General features: G+C 39.0%; 1 protein-coding gene across 1 annotated transcript in view; it reads right to left on the bottom strand.

Moving 5' to 3' along the window:
• Positions 1-15,921, bottom strand: part of TESK2 (testis associated actin remodelling kinase 2) — a 133,137-nt gene that overhangs the window by 72,460 nt on the left and 44,756 nt on the right. The gene's annotated exons all lie outside the window — the stretch shown is intronic.

Below are 15,921 nucleotides of genomic sequence, written 5' to 3' on the forward strand. Positions count from 1 at the left end.
ATGTTTTAGATAAAATAGACATTATTAGGGATGTTTTTCTATAAACTGATCACATTAGGGTCTCACTTCCATTAATGAAGATGGATTTATTCTATCCAAGACCTGTTTCACATTAAGCCAGCCAGAAAAACTTTGTTAATTACACCTCAAGAAATGACATCTTTTCTTCTAATACCTTAGGGAAAAAATGGGGGAAATTTATTAGGCTGGTGCTGTATGGTCAGTATCGCTTAGTCTTAGGACACTAACAATCCTATTTGTGGAATTTTAAGTGTGCACAGAAAAGATACACGCACAAGCCTTGTATAATACTTAAGGGATTATAAAATTATCTTTATAGAATAATAAAGCCACATCCTCAAAATTTCCCCCATATAAATACATATATGTATATACATATATATGAAAAGAAGCATTAAATATTAAATATAGAAGTCAGTGAAATTTTTAGAGCTAATATTATTGTAAGCCAAGCCAAATTACCTTATAATCATTTAAACATACTCAAGTGAGACATAAAAATGGGCCACACCATTCAAACTATTAGCCACATGGAAGAAAGTCTACTTCTAAAACATTTACCCTCTATAGAAGTCAGTCTATTTTACATGTAAAAATATTGTTTTATAATTTCAATGCATACTCCACAGGTTTCAAAAACTGTAATACTTTACTACTTGCAAGAAAATTAACTTTTCACCCTCTAAATGCCTCAGTAGTAGTAAAATGAGACTACCTGAGAAAATATTTTGTCTGACACAAAAGAAGATCAACTATTTACTGAAATGTGTTTTTCCTACCAAGAAATTATGAATAAAGCAGTAGAAAAATTACTAAGTAATAAGGACCTCATTGCTTTCTGGCTTTAAAAAAATCATTTCAGAGGTGCCTGGGTGGCTCAATCAGTTAGGCATCTGCCTTCTGCTCGGGTCATGATCCCAGAGTCCTGGGATAGAGTCCCCCCATCGGGCTCCCTTGCTCGGCAGGGAGTCTGCTTCTCCCTCTGGCTCTTCCTGCTACTCCCGTTCTCATGCTCGCTCTTTCTCTCTCTCTCTCTCTCTGACAAATAAATAAATAAAATCTAAAAAAAAAGATTTTATTTATTTGTCAGAGAGATCAAGATTGAGAGAGAGAGCATGAGATGGGAGAGGGTCAGAGGGAGAAGCAGACCCCTCACTGAGCAGGGAGCCTGATGCAGACTCAATCCCAGGACTCAATTCAGGATCAGTACCTCAGCCAAAGACAGTCGCTCAAGCGACTGAGCCACCCAGGCACCCAAATAAAATCTTTTTTTTTTTTAATCATTTTTAGGGGTGCCTGGGTGGCTCAGCCATTTAAGCATCCAACTCTTGATTTCAGTTCAGGTTATGATCTCAGAGTCATGAGATCGAGCCCCACTTGGATTCTCAGATTCTTTCTCTCCTTTTCCTGCCCCTCCCCCAAACTCCTCTCCCTTTCTTAAAAAAAATTAATTTTTTAAAACTAAAAAAAAAAAAAAAATCAGATATTGTAAAACAGAGACTTGCTATGCAAAAATGTCATCAACCTATGGACTTTGAGTATTCTTTCAGCATGTTAAAATTTACCAAGTATAAGTTTCAAGAGAAAATATGACAATCTACTTAACTCTTCAATCTCAAGAAATCCCTTCAAAGGACAATAGCCTTAGAAGATTACCATATCTATTAATACAGTACAGACACCACATTTTATCTTAGAATTCAAAGGAACAATGTTTCAAAGTGACCAGACAGAAGGAAAAGAAGGAAGCAAAACACTCAGAGCCACAGGAACTCTGGTCAGAAAAACAGAGGCAGAACATTGGCTGTCTCTCCCCTCTTCTAGATCACTTAGTGAGATTTGGAACCCATCTCTCTTCCTAGTGCATCAATGATTCTGTTGTCATGTACCTCGTGACTGAAGAAAGAGAAGTGGCTTTCCTTTTCAGATCCTGCATGGATAAGTTAAAAGAGACATTTATACACAAAGAACACACTGACAGTATTTTTCCAACTCTATTTACAGAAGATATCTGTGTTTTAATAAGGTCTTTCTCTTCTGAAAGTTACTTTTCTCCTTTTTTCATCATCTGAAAACTATCACTTAGAGATTTTAACAAAATACTTTGATATTAAAACAATGTGAATTTTGGGGCACCTGGGTGGCTCAGTGGATTAAGCCTCTGCCTTCCGCTCAGGTCATGATCTCAGGGTCCTGGGATCAAGCCCTGAATCAGGCTCTCTGCTTAGCAGAGAGCCTGCTTCCCCCTCTGCCTGCCTCTCTGCCTACTTGTGATCTCTATCAAATAAATAAATAAAATCTTTTTTTTTAATGTGAATTTCAGGGGTGAACAATCTTATATTTCAAACCAATCAGGAAAAAACCCTACTTTCTTAAACAAATGGACATGATAAACATGTTCATAATCATTGTATTCTGTCTTTCACCTGCATAGAATAGTTTCTTCTAGTCCCTCAAATTCTACTTATCTTTCAAGACCACATTCAAAATTACCTCCTCTCTGAAACCTTCCTTGATTCTCTCTGGGAGCTGTTTGTGGTTTCCTTCTTTATACTACTTCAGAAAAACATCTGTAACACCAGTATACCACTCATTACATGGTTCTGTCTATAAATATCTCCCCACTAGGCTATGATGCATCTTAAGATCAGGATCTATACTGTTCCATCTTTATCTTGCAGTGCTGGGAGGGCCTGGCATACCATTAAGGGCACAGTGAAAACAATGGCAACATCAGTTAAATTAAACTTCTAACATACTTTCTAAGGGCCAGTGAATCATTTATTTATGAGCCTAGGTGGCTCAGTCAGGCCTCTGACTCTTGATTTCAGCTCAGGTCATGATCTGATGGGTCATGAGTCCCATCTGATGGGACTGAGTCCCACATCAGGCTCCACACTCAGTGCAGTCTTCTTGTCCTTTCCCTCCCCCTGGATGGCCCCCCAAATAAATAAATAAGTAAAATCGTAAAGAAAAAGAAAAGAAAGGTTAAGATGGTGCTTGCTAGGGAGAAAAGTGGGTGGGATTGGTGAAATAGATAAAGGGATTAAGAGGTACAACTTCTAGTTATAAAATATTAAGCCAAAGGCATCAAAACTAGAGCATGGGGGAACGCCTCAGTGACTCAGTTAAGTGTCTGCCTTCATCTCAGGTCATGATTCCAGGGTCCTGGGATGGAGCCCCACATCGGGCTCCCTGCTCAGTGGGAAGTCTGCTTCTCCCTCTGCTTCTCCCTTGCTCCCTCTGCTGCTCCCCCGTTTGTTCTCTCTCTCAATCTCTCTGTGAAATAAATAAATAAATAAATAAATAAATAAAATCTTTTTTTTTTAAACCATAGCATAGGGAATATAGCCAATAATATTGTAATAACTTCATATGGTGACAGATAGGAACTATACTTAATTGTGGTAAGCATTTCATAATGTATAGAGAATTGTCAAATCACTATGTTGTACACCTAAAACTAATATGTCAACTATACCTTAACCAAAAATTTAAAATAAAAACATTAATATAAAGATGAACACCAAAAAAACAAAAACAAAAATAAAGATGAAGTCCTCAGGACACCTGGGTGTCTCAGTCATGTAAGCATCTGTCTTCAACTCGGGTCAGGATCCTGGGGTCCTGGGTTCAAATTCCCCATCAGGCTCCATGCTCACCAGGGAGCCTGCTTCTCCTTCTGTCTGCTGCTCACCCTGCTTGTGCTCTCGCTCTCTCTCCTAACCAATAAAATCTTTTTTAAAAAAATTAAGAGGGGCGTCTGGGTGGCTCAGTGCGTTAAAGCCTCCACCTTCATGACCCCTCAGGTCATGATCCCAGGGTCCTGGGTTTGAGCCCTGCATCAGGCTCTCTGCTCGGCAGGGAGCCTGCTTCCCTTCCTCTCTCTCTATGTGCCTCTCTGCCTACTTGTGATCTCTGTCTGTCTGTTGGATAAATAAAATCTTTAAAAACAAAAAATTAAGACCTCAAATAATTAATAATAGAACTGCCACATGATCTAGAAATTTTACTTCTGGATACATACCCAAAACAACTAAAAGCAGGGTCTCAAAAAAATATTTGTACACCCATGTTTATAACAGCATTATTCACAATAGCCAAAGGGTATAAGCAACTCAAGTGTCCACTGACAGATGAATGGATAAACAAAATGTGGTATACACATACAATGGAATTTATTATTCAGCCATAAAAATAAAGGAAATTCTGACACATGCTGTAATATGGATGAATCTTGAAGACACTATGGTAAGTGAAATAAGCCAGTTACAAAAAGAGAAATACTGGGGTGCCTGGGTGGCTCAGTGGGTTAAGCCTCTGCCTTCAGCTCAGGTTGTAATCATGAAGTCCCCACGTTGGGCTCTCTGCTCAGCAGGGAGTCTGCTTCCCCCTCTCTCTGCCTGCCTACTTGTGATCTCTCTCTCGCTCTCTGTGTGTCAAAAAAATAAATAAAATCTTTGAAAAAAAAAAAAAGAGGGGGGGGGTGCCTGCATGGCTCAGTAGGTTAGGCCTCTGCCTTTGGCTCAGGTTGTAATCTCAGGGTCCTGGGATCGAGCCCCACATCAGGCTCTCTGCTCGGTAGGGAACCTGCCAGAGGCTTGGGGAGGGGAGATATCTGGAGTTGTTTACTGGGTATAGAGTTTCAGCTTTGCCAAGTTCTGGAGACTGGTAGCACAACAATGTGAACTGAACTGCACACTTGAATATTGTTAAGATGGCAAATCTTATATGTATTTTACCACAATTATAAATACATGAAGGGAAGGAGGGAAGAAAAAAAGAAAAAGAAAGAAAGGGAGAACAAAGATAAGAGAAAATTAGTATTTCTCCTTGACTTTTAAACTCATCCGATGTTACTACAGGAGCTCCAAATCTGCTTTCTAAAGAACAAGCAGAGTAGTAAAGTGCTTGAGCTCTGGAGAAGAGCAGACTGAATCCAAGTCTTTAACATTTAACTAATTAGAATGACTTCTCTTTGAAGTCTTCTGTTGTAAAGTCAAGACAATAATAATTTCAAAGAACTGCTATGGAGGATAAAACAGTGTCATGTTAGATTAATGAGATAATATATATAAACTACTGAAAACAGTGCTTGGCACATAATAAATATTCAATACAGAGCTATTGTTTTAATAAAAATAACTATATGCTCATAAGAATTTAACATCACAGGTAAATTTGACATAACACAGAAAATGCATATAATTTTAAGTGAAACTAATGATACTCAAATCTGTATAATGCTCCCAAGATTACTTATTTATTACAAAGGGGAAATTTTACCTTTACAATGACCTTAACCAAGAGGTCAGTCACATTTAGCATTACCCAAAGTGAAACACCTGGAATTATCTATCAATCTTCTGATGTAATATACTTGCTAAAATGTTTAATTCATATCTAATCATAAAAAAACCATTAGAGGGGCGCCTGGGTGGCTCAGTGGGTTAAGCCTCTGCCTTCAGCTCAGGTCATGATCTCAGGGTCCTGGGATCGAACCCCACATCGGGCTCTTTGCTCAGCAAGGAGCCTGCTTGCCCCTCTCTCTCTCTGCCTGCCTCTCTGCCTACTTGTGCTCTCTCTCTCTCTCTCTGTCACATAAATAAATAAATAAAATCTTTTTAAAAAAAGGAAAAAAATCTTTTGTCGGAGCACCTAGCTGGCTCAATTGGTAGAGCATACAACACTTGATCTCAGGGTCATGAGTTCAAGCCCTATGTTGGGTGTAGAGCTTACTTTAAAAAAACAAAAAACAAAGAAACAAAAAAAAAGTTTGTTGGCAAATAGGAAAAATTTTAATAGGGACTATAATGAAATTATTTTTCTGAATTAAGTTCAATTGTCTAAGGTATAAATAATGATATTATAGCTTTGTAGGAGAATGTACTCTTAGAAGATAAATATTAAAATATTTTAAAGTAGCATGATATCTGCAATTTGCTTTCAAGTGTTGTTAAAAAAAAATACTGATGGGGCACCGAACTAGCTCAGTCCACAATGTTTATGGCTCTTGACTCAGGGTTTTAAGTTCAAGCCCCATGTTGGGTGTAGAGATTACTTAAAAAATAAAATAAAATCTTAAAAATATAGATATAGATATAGATATAGATAGGGGTGCCTGGGTGGCTCAGCCATTAAGTGTCTGTCTTTGGCTCAGGTCATGATCCCAGGGTCCTGGGATCAAGCTCCACACTGGGCTCCCTGCTTGATGGTAAGCCTGCTTCTCCCTCTCCCATTCCCCTCTCTCACTGTGTCTCTCTCTGTCAAATAAATAAATAAAATCTTTAAATAGATAGATAGATACAGATAAATCAATGTAGCAAAATATTAAGTTGTTAATCCAGGTGAAGGGACTATAGGGGTTTATTGTACCATTCTTTCAACTTTCAGTAGATTTTTCAAAGTTTTCCAAAAGTTGGAAGAACTATGCAAAAATGTATTTTTATTTTCTCCCATAAGTTTAGCATTAAGAAATAAAGAACAAGGGTGCTTGGGTGGCTCAGTTGGTTAGGCATCTGCCTTCTGTTCAGGTCACAATACCAGGGGTCCTGGGATAGAATCCTACATCAGGCCCCCTGTTCAATGGGGAAGTCTACTTCTCCCTATCCATCTCCCTCTCCCTGCCACTCTGCCTAGTGGGTTCTCTATCTCCCTGTCAAATAAATAAATAAAATCTTTTTTTAAAAAAGTTAACTATTAAATGAATTGCTTGGGATTTCCAATCAAGAAGTCACAGTGAGTATACTTATTAAGTATACAAAAAGCTGGAATAGCAATATAAATATTAGAAAAATAGGGGTTTTTTTTTTTAATTTGACAGACAGAGATCACAGTAGGCAGACAGGCAGGCAGAGAGAGGAGGAAGCAGGCTCTCCACTGAGCTGGGAGCCCGATGCGGGGCTTGATCCCAGGACCCTGAGATCGGGACCTGAGCTGAAGGCAGAGGCTTAACCCACTGAGCCACCCAGGCGCCCCAGAGGGCTTATTTTTTTTAAAGATTTATTCATTTATTTGAGAGAGAGAGACAGAGTGGGGGGCGCGGGAGGGGCAGAGAAAGAGAGAGACTCTCCAGTCAACCCCCCACTGAGCGCAGAGCCCGACTTTGGGCTTGATTCTGCAACCCTGAGATCATGACCCAAGTCAAAATCAAGAGTCAGACACTTAACCAACTGAGTCACCTAGGCACCCTGACAAATAGGGTTTAAAGCAATAATTTCCAATAGAGGCTATACCAAGTCACTCTGGAGTGTTTCTGAAGGTTTTAGGTTAAGTTTTTTTGTTATAACAATGACTAGGGACAGGGAGTTTTGCTGGTCAGAAATGCTAGACATTCTGCAAAGTGGAGGACAGTACTACACAAGGAAGCATTGTTCGATGTGCTGTATGAAATTCAAATGCCTTGCAAGACATTCACATAAGTGAAGAACATATTTATTATTGCCTGAGCTTGGATTCTAACTCTATTTTACATAAAAACAAAGCCAACTTGCACCATTTTAATATGAACTGAATTTTCTAGAAATACAACTACCTTATAAATTGAGGAAAAATCACATTTTTGTTATTTTCAGAACATAATTAAAAATTGGTTAACATTGGCCACCTGGTGGCTCAGTTGGTTAAGCAGCTGCCTTCAGCTAAGGTGATGATCCCAGGGTCCCGGAATCAAGTCCCGCATCAGGCTCCCTGCTCAGCAGAGAGCCTGCTTCTCCCTGCCTGCCTCTCTGCCTACTTGAGCTCTCTCTCTGTCAAATAAATAAATAAAACTCTTAAAAAAAAAAAGAATTGGTAAACATTAAAAAAGGGGAGGGGCACCTGGGTGGCTCAATCAGCTAAGTGTCTGACTCTTGATTTCATCTCAGGTCATGATCTCACTGCATGTGGAGCCTGCTTAGATTCTCTCTTTCCCTCTCCCTCTGACCCTACCCCCTATTAAAAAAAAAAAAAAAAAAAGTTGTGGTCAACAAAACAAAAAGATTTTTCATAAAATCAGGGGCGCCTGGGTGGCTCAGTGGGTTTGTGCCTCTGCCTTCGGTCATGATCTTAGGATCCTGGGCTCTTTGCTCAGCAGGGAGGCTGCTTCCCCCCACCCTCTCTCTGCCTACTTGTGATCTCTGTCAGATAACTAAATAAAATCTAAAAAAAAAATCAGACCACCAATGGCAATGCTGCTCCTGGTATTTGAATCCCAATACAACATATCTGTATCAGAAGCCATTTGTAGTTTTTATATTTACAGTGATTTTGTTTGGTCTTTATCTTATTTTATTTTAAAGATTTTATTTATTTTCCAGAGAGAGACACATTTATTTGACAGAGAGAACACAAGCAGGGGGAGTAGGAGAGGGAGAAGCAGGTTTCCAACAGAGCAGGAAGCCGGATGCAGGGGTTGGGGGGTAATCATGACCTGAGCCAAAGGCAAACACTTAACTACTGAGCCACCCAGACACCCCTAGACTTTATTTTAAAATATCAACCAGGGATGCCTGAGTGGTTCAGTCAGTTAAATATCTGTCTCTTAATTTTGGCTCAGGTCATCATCTCAGGATTGTGAAATCAAACCTCACATAGTGCTCTGCTCTAGGCATGGAGCCTGCTTAAGATTCTCTCTACCCCTTTGCCTCTGCCCCACCCCACTTCTGTCTCTCTTCCTCTCTCTCTCTTAAAAAAAAAAAAAAAAGAATATATATATGTACATATATATGAACTATAAATAAAAAGCATATTTTAGCCTTGCCCACAAAAAGTCATTAATGTACCGACTCTGCCAACTTCTTCCCCCAAAGAAACATTCAAGATTAAACATTTTACAAACACTGATAAACACTGATAAAGTTAGCAAAGATATATCACACTCCTTTTCTCTCCTTCATCAATCTGTAATTTGTCTTGGCAAGCTATCTCTATTTCACTAGGGGTCACTTCTCTCTTCCCTTTATTACATACAAATAAGTCTAGTCTGTTTTGTTTTGGGTTTTTTGGTCTGTTATTATACTTTTCTTCTGATATCCACCACCATCTCTCCTCTTTAATTTTTCTTCTTGCATGGAGTGGATTCTGATTGCCATCTCTTAAAACTATTCATTTATAAGAGGGTAAAAGCATCTGACTAGCTCATCAAGTTTTCTATAATAATTTTGCTTATTGAAATCTATATTTCTACTACCTTAGTTTTCTTTTACTCTTTATCATAGAGTTAGGGTATCATGTTGATGCTTTATAATTATGAATGACAGTAACTTAATCACCTATCAATTTCACTTCAGGGAACCTCATTAAAATATTGTTATAATAAAAATTATTATAATAGCAATAATATAACTATTATTTATAGTACTTGTTACATAGTAGGTTCTGCTATACTCATACATACACACACACACACACACATTTAATCCTCAAAATAATTCTGGGAAGTAGGTATTATTAATGTCCCCCATTTTACAGATATGGAAACTGGGCACAGAGAGATTAAAGGACTTTTTCAAAATCATACATCTAGTAAATGAACCCAGATAATGTAAACATTGGGCTGGAAAGGCCTGAGAACTAATCTAAGGAAAAAAGCATTGCATGCACACTACCTAACAATTATTCTGCCAAGAAATAATAATCATGAACTTGTATGTACCTAACAACACAGAACTATAATGTCTAAAACAAAAATTGACAAAATACAAGGCAAATTTGACAAAGCCACAGTCTTCGTGGGATATTTTAACATACTTCTCAGGAGCTGAACGTTCTAGGGGAATCTGGGTGGCTCAGTGGGTTAAAGCCTCTGTCTTCAGGTCATGATCCCAGGGTCCTGGGGCTCTCTGCTCAGCAGGGAGCCTACTTCCCCCTCTCTCTCTGTCTGCCTCTCTGCCGACTCGTGATCTCTGTCTGTCAAATAAATAAATAAAATCTTTAAAAAAAGAAAAATAAACTGAAAGTTCTAGAAGAAAAGAAATGAATATGGATATGGTATCTTTTTTTTTTTTTTAAATACCTACCTAAGTGGCTCAGGTGGTTGAATATATAGCTCTTGGTTTGGGCTCAGGTCTGATCTCAGGGTCATGGAATCGAGCCCCACATCAGTCTCTTGTGCATGGTGCAGAACTGGCTTGGGTTTCTTTCTCCCTCTCCCACTCATGCTCTCTCTCTCTCTTTTTTTTTTTTTTTTTAAGATTTTGTTTACTTATTTGACACACAGAGAGCAAGGGAGAGAGACAGAGAGCAAGCACAAGCAGGGGGAAGGGCAGGCAGGGAGAAGCAGGCTTCCCACTGAGCAAGGAGCCCAATGCAGAGCTGGATCCCAGAACCCTGGATCATGACCTGAGCCGAAAGCAGCTGCCTAACTGACTGAGCCACCCAGGCACCCCCCATGCTCTCTGAATAAATAAGTAAGTAAATAAATAAATATTTTTAAAGAAACTTTAAAAAGGGGCACCTGGGTGGCTCATGGCTCAGATGAGCTTCTTCAGCTCAGGTCATGATCCCAGGGGCCTGGGATCAAGCCCCACTTTAGGCTCCCTCCCTGCTCGGCAGGGAGTCTGCTTCTTCCTCTGCCTCTGCTGCTTCCCCACCCCATGCACATGTCTCTCTCTCTCTCTGTATCTCTCTGTCTCAAATGAATAAATAAAATCTTTTTAAAAATGAAAATAAAAACTTAAAAAAAAAGGATGTGGTTCCAAAACCACATTTCCAAACCACTATGAAATAAAATTAGAAGTGAACAATAAAAAGATAATTAACAACAAGCACAGCAGACAATACTGTTTACTCAACGTTTCTTTTCCCCCTTTTCTTGACTAACAGGACCCCAAATAGGTGGCAATGTGCTTAGTTAATTAAAACATCCAATCTGGCAGCCTTCCTTGCAGCTAGAGTAGCCAGGTAACATACTACTAAGTAAAGAGATATGAGTAGGAACTGCTAGGTAGGGATTCTGGAAATGCTACTGTTTTCCTGATGAAATTGTCCTCTATTCTTTTCTCAGCCTGGAGTAAAGATTCAGTGCTTGTATCAGGAGCAGTTACTTTGTAACCAAAGGCCAGAAGTCTTACATAAGACAGGGGAAGCTATGGGGCGCCTGGGTAGCTCAGTGGTTTGGGCTGCTGCCTTCGGCTCGGGTCATGATCTCAGGGTCCTGTGATCGAGCCCCGCATCGGGTTTCCTGCTCCGCAGGAAGCCTGCTTCCCTCTCTCTCTCTCTTTCTGCCTGCCTCTCTGCCTACTTGTGATCTCTGTCCTTCAAATAAATAAATAAAATCTTTAAAAAAAAAAAAAAAAAAAAAGACAGGGGAAGCTAGAAGAAGCCGGATTTGTTGATGACTTTCTTAAGCAGGTGCCCAACACAAACATTTCTCAAGATTGCTTGAGAAAAATTAATCCCTTATTTGAATAAGCCAATGTGTTCAGGTTTCTGTAATATACTGCCAAAGACAATCCTAATTGACTTGCAAAAGATTAAAAATAAATGAGTTCAACCAAAAAATGCCAGAAAAAATAAAGTATAATAATAAAGATAAAGGCAAAAATTAATGAAATAGAAAACAAAGAAACAACTGAGAGTTTCAACAAACCAAAAGCTGATTTGGGAATTTAAAAAAATAATAAAACATATAACATATATTATTATTATAAAACAATAAAAACAAAAATAAGGAAACATATCTTAAAAAAAAGAAAGAAAGAAAAGAAACATATTTTCAGTGATTCTGGATTAAAAAAAAAAATTATTTTCTGGCCCCTGCCTATCCCTCTAGACTCATCAGACTCTTGTCATTCCTTTACATGCATCCAGCAGGCTTGAACCAAAGCAAATTTCTCACCATTCCTAGAATATCCCTCTGTGCCTCCACACATGCTTTTCCTACTGCTTGAAATGTCCTTTTCCTTACTTGTACACCAGACAAGCTGTATTTTCTTCTTCAGGAAAAGTCAAGGGTGACCTCCTCTAGGAAGACTCTAACCCTTCAAACGTTTATACTGGTGCCCAGTATTATCACCCTTGGTACCCTATGCATACTTTCACACAATTAGCAAATATGTCTTAAGCAATTTCAGGCTCTTGCTAAAGCTCATTTTAGCAAATACTGTGTTTTAAATATATTTCCTGTCTTCTACCCTAAGCAAAGAGCTCTTTTAAGGCAGGATTTTATTCCTCTGTCCCTAGCACCTAGCTCAATATCATATACCTAGTGAGCACTAAATATGTGCTGAGTAAATAAATGAATGACTAAGATAACAAATGACTACAATGTTTATCACATGCTAAAAGAGAAATATCAGCAGAGTGATATGTGATCACAAAAGGAAAGCGACCAACCCTCTCACTCTCCTTGCTGCAAAATGATACACCCTAGAATCAACTTTTTGTAGTATCTTTCACATGTTTTCATATATATGTTTACAGAAATACTTCTATGAGAGGAGTGAATAGAATTTGTACATGCAACTTGTGTACTTCTAGTTTTGTTTTCCCAACTGAATTATCAATTAAGGTGAAGGATCTTAGCAGGCATTTCTAAGTAATGAACAAATGAACACAGTAAAATTTGCTACCTGATAAATTATTACTTGATGTCACCAGGCCACTGAGTCATCTACAAAATTCATTACTAATTAGACCAACTTTCCACACCAGCTCTAGAGGAAATATTAAATGTACTGAACATGGCCAAAGGTTACAGTCATACACTGCTGTGTGTGAACCTTCAGTATACATATTACAGAAATACAGTGTCTCCTTTAAAACGCCATCATTTCCCCACACACACCAAACACTGAACCTCCCCAGAAGAGCTCCCTCTCTGAAATCCCCTGTACCTCAAAGAGGTTGCAGAACCAGATAAATGCAACAAGGAAAACAATGGGAAATTGAGCAAGAAGTAGTTTTGACAGACAATAAGGATATGCAACAAAGACCATTATCAAGGTGCAAAGCCCAAAGCAGCACTGGACTGCTATCATCCTCTTTCTCCCATACTTTTCCATGCTAAACTCCTTCAAAAAGGGTGGTGGGGAGGAAGTTTGTTTTCCTCTTTATACTCTCTTTTATATATCTCTATAATACGGTGCCCGCCCTTTGGAATTTATGTTTGGTAGATCTGTCACATTCCCTGATCTTTAGGAACCTATCTCTGACTGCTACTTGTCTCTTTTCCTTCTTCATGTCCTCCACAAAGGTAGTTAAGGTTCAAGCCTTGCTACTTTAGTGTCTCTATCCATACTCTTTTCCTTGATTATTTCTGACACTGAAAATATCTTGATGGTTAAAAATGTGTTCAATTCCTATATAACACTGCTTTCATGCCAGAGTAATACTGTACAAAGAAGTGTTTTCTCTATATTTGATCTTCCTGGATCTCATTTTTTTTTTTTTAGTAGCCCAACATGGGGCATACACTGGTGACCCTGAGATCAAGACCTGAGCTGAAATCAAGAGTTGGACACTTAACTAACTGAGCCACCCAGGCATCCCAATTTTATTCCTTTTTAAAAAGATGTATTTATTGGGCACCTGGGTGGCTCAGTGGGTTAAGCCGCTGCCTTCGGCTCAGGTCATGATCTCAGGGTCCTGGGATCAAGTCCCGCATCGGGCTCTCTGTTCAGCAGGGAGCTTGCTTCCTCCTCTCTTTCTCTCTCTGCCTGCCTCTCTGCCTACTTATGATCTCTCTCTGTCAAATAAATAAAAATAAAAAATCTTAAAAAAAAAAAAAAAGATGTATTTATTTATTTATTTTTGAGAGAGAGAGGGGGAGAGAGAGAGCGAGCAAGCATGAGCAGGGGGAGGGGCAGGGGGAGACACAGACTCCCCACTGAGCAGGCAGCTTGATGCAGGACTCTATCCCAGGACCCCAGGATTATGACCTGAGCCGAAAGCAGACACTTAACTGACTGAGCCACCCAGGTGTCCCACCCCAATCTTCTTTTTTTTTTTAAGATTTTATTTACTTATTTGACAGAAGGAGAGAGATCCCAAGCAGGCAGAGAGGCAGGCAGAGAGAGAGAGAGAGGGAAGTAGGCTCCCTGCTGAGCAGAGCACCTGATGTGGGGCTCCATCCCAGGACTCTGAGATCATGACTTGAGCTGAAGGCAGAGGCTTAACCCACTGAGCCACCCAGGTGCAGCAATCTTATTCTTGATATTGAAATTTCCCTTAATTTTTTGAATCTGTAGAGCAATTTAATTCTGAAATGACTGGTCTGATATGAGGGGACAAATATGGACAGCCAGACATGCACATAAACACACATCTTGCTCATTGGTGTTTTAGAGTTGGGGTAGTTTAGCTCCCTCCCAGAACTCATCACTTTGTTCCTCAAAATAGCCTTGATATAAACTGACATCTCAGTCAGAGCAGTAACACTAAAAGCTGGTACTTCAGATATACCTAATGGGCTTTCTCCTAACCCTCACTCTCAGGCAAAACACACACTACCTCACATCATTCTCGCCGTCTGGCTCTAGTCATCTTGCAAAAGTTGCCCTACATACCTCCAAGAATATAGATCTAACTCTTCTCTGATACAGTGACTATTAAAACATACAGTCATTACATCTTTTTTTTAAGATTTTATTTATTTATTTGACAGACAGAGATCACAAGTAGGCAGAGAGGCAGGCAGAGAGGGGGGCAGGGAAGCAGGCTCCCTGCTGAACAGAGAACCCGATATGAATCTCTATCCCAGAATCCCAAGACCTTGACCTGAGCTGAAGACAGAGGCTTAATCCACTGAGCCACCCAGATGCCCCCCCAGTCATTACATCTTTTTAGAACAGGATCATATGCAGTGTTGATGAAAACACTTTTTACAGTGAGGTCACAGAGAGGTAGATAGAAAAGCACAAACACCACTGTGAAATAAAAAATAGAGAATTAGAAAAAAAAATTCTGGAGTATTTATATATTCAGGCTGCAACAATGATCACATCTAAGAAAAATGATTCACTGTCTTGCAAACGTCACAAGTTGTAGTTTGAGAAGCTAAAAAATTATAGGCAGGGCAATAAGACTGCTGAAGCAACACCAGCATTTTAAGACCCAGTATCTTCTTTCTCAGATAAAGGAGACAGAACTACCAGAGTACTAAGCACAAAAATTAAATATATTACAACAAAATAACATTCACATACTAAAATTTTCCCCTTACTACTTTTTTATTATTATTTAAAATCAATTAACTAGGGGTGCCTGGGGGGCTCAGTCAGTTAAGTATCTGCCTTTGGCTCGGGTCATGATCCTGGAGTCCTGGGATCCAATCCCACGCTGGAGTCAAGAAGTCTGCTTCTCCCTTTCCCCCTGCACCTCCCCCTACTTGTGCACATGTGCTCTAATAAATAGATAAAATCTTTTTAAAAAAATCAATTAACTAGCATACAGTATATTATTCGTTTCAGAGGTAGAGTTTAATGATTCATCAATTGCACATAAAACCCAGTGCTCATTACATTAAGAGCCCTCCTTAATGCCCATTATTACCCAGTTACCCCATCGCTCCACATCCACCTCCCCTCCAGCAACCCTCGGTTTCTTCCCTATAGCTACCCTTTACTTTCTTTATAACACAACTGTTAATAATGCTACAGACATAGAGTTTGCATGACAACTCCATGTGCACTAAATAATAAATGTATAACCATGAATGTGAATAAATCAATTTTTCAGTACCCAAGCAGATGGCAGATATCTGGCTCTTTTAGTTTATAAGTTTACTGTTTCTTATAGCTTAACACTTCCAGACATGGTGCTATCAATTTATAACAGAGGAGAAAGTAGGACCTTAAGCCTCTCTTACATAACTAGTTGTATACTTAAAACACAAACTGAATCAGTTATACACACATAATCATATTCTAGAAATATAGTATAAATTAGTATAAATATGCAAAAATTCATAAAAATAATCTT

The sequence above is a fragment of the Mustela nigripes genome, chromosome 14, assembly GCF_022355385.1.
Source record: "Mustela nigripes isolate SB6536 chromosome 14, MUSNIG.SB6536, whole genome shotgun sequence".
NCBI lineage: Eukaryota > Metazoa > Chordata > Mammalia > Carnivora > Mustelidae > Mustela > Mustela nigripes.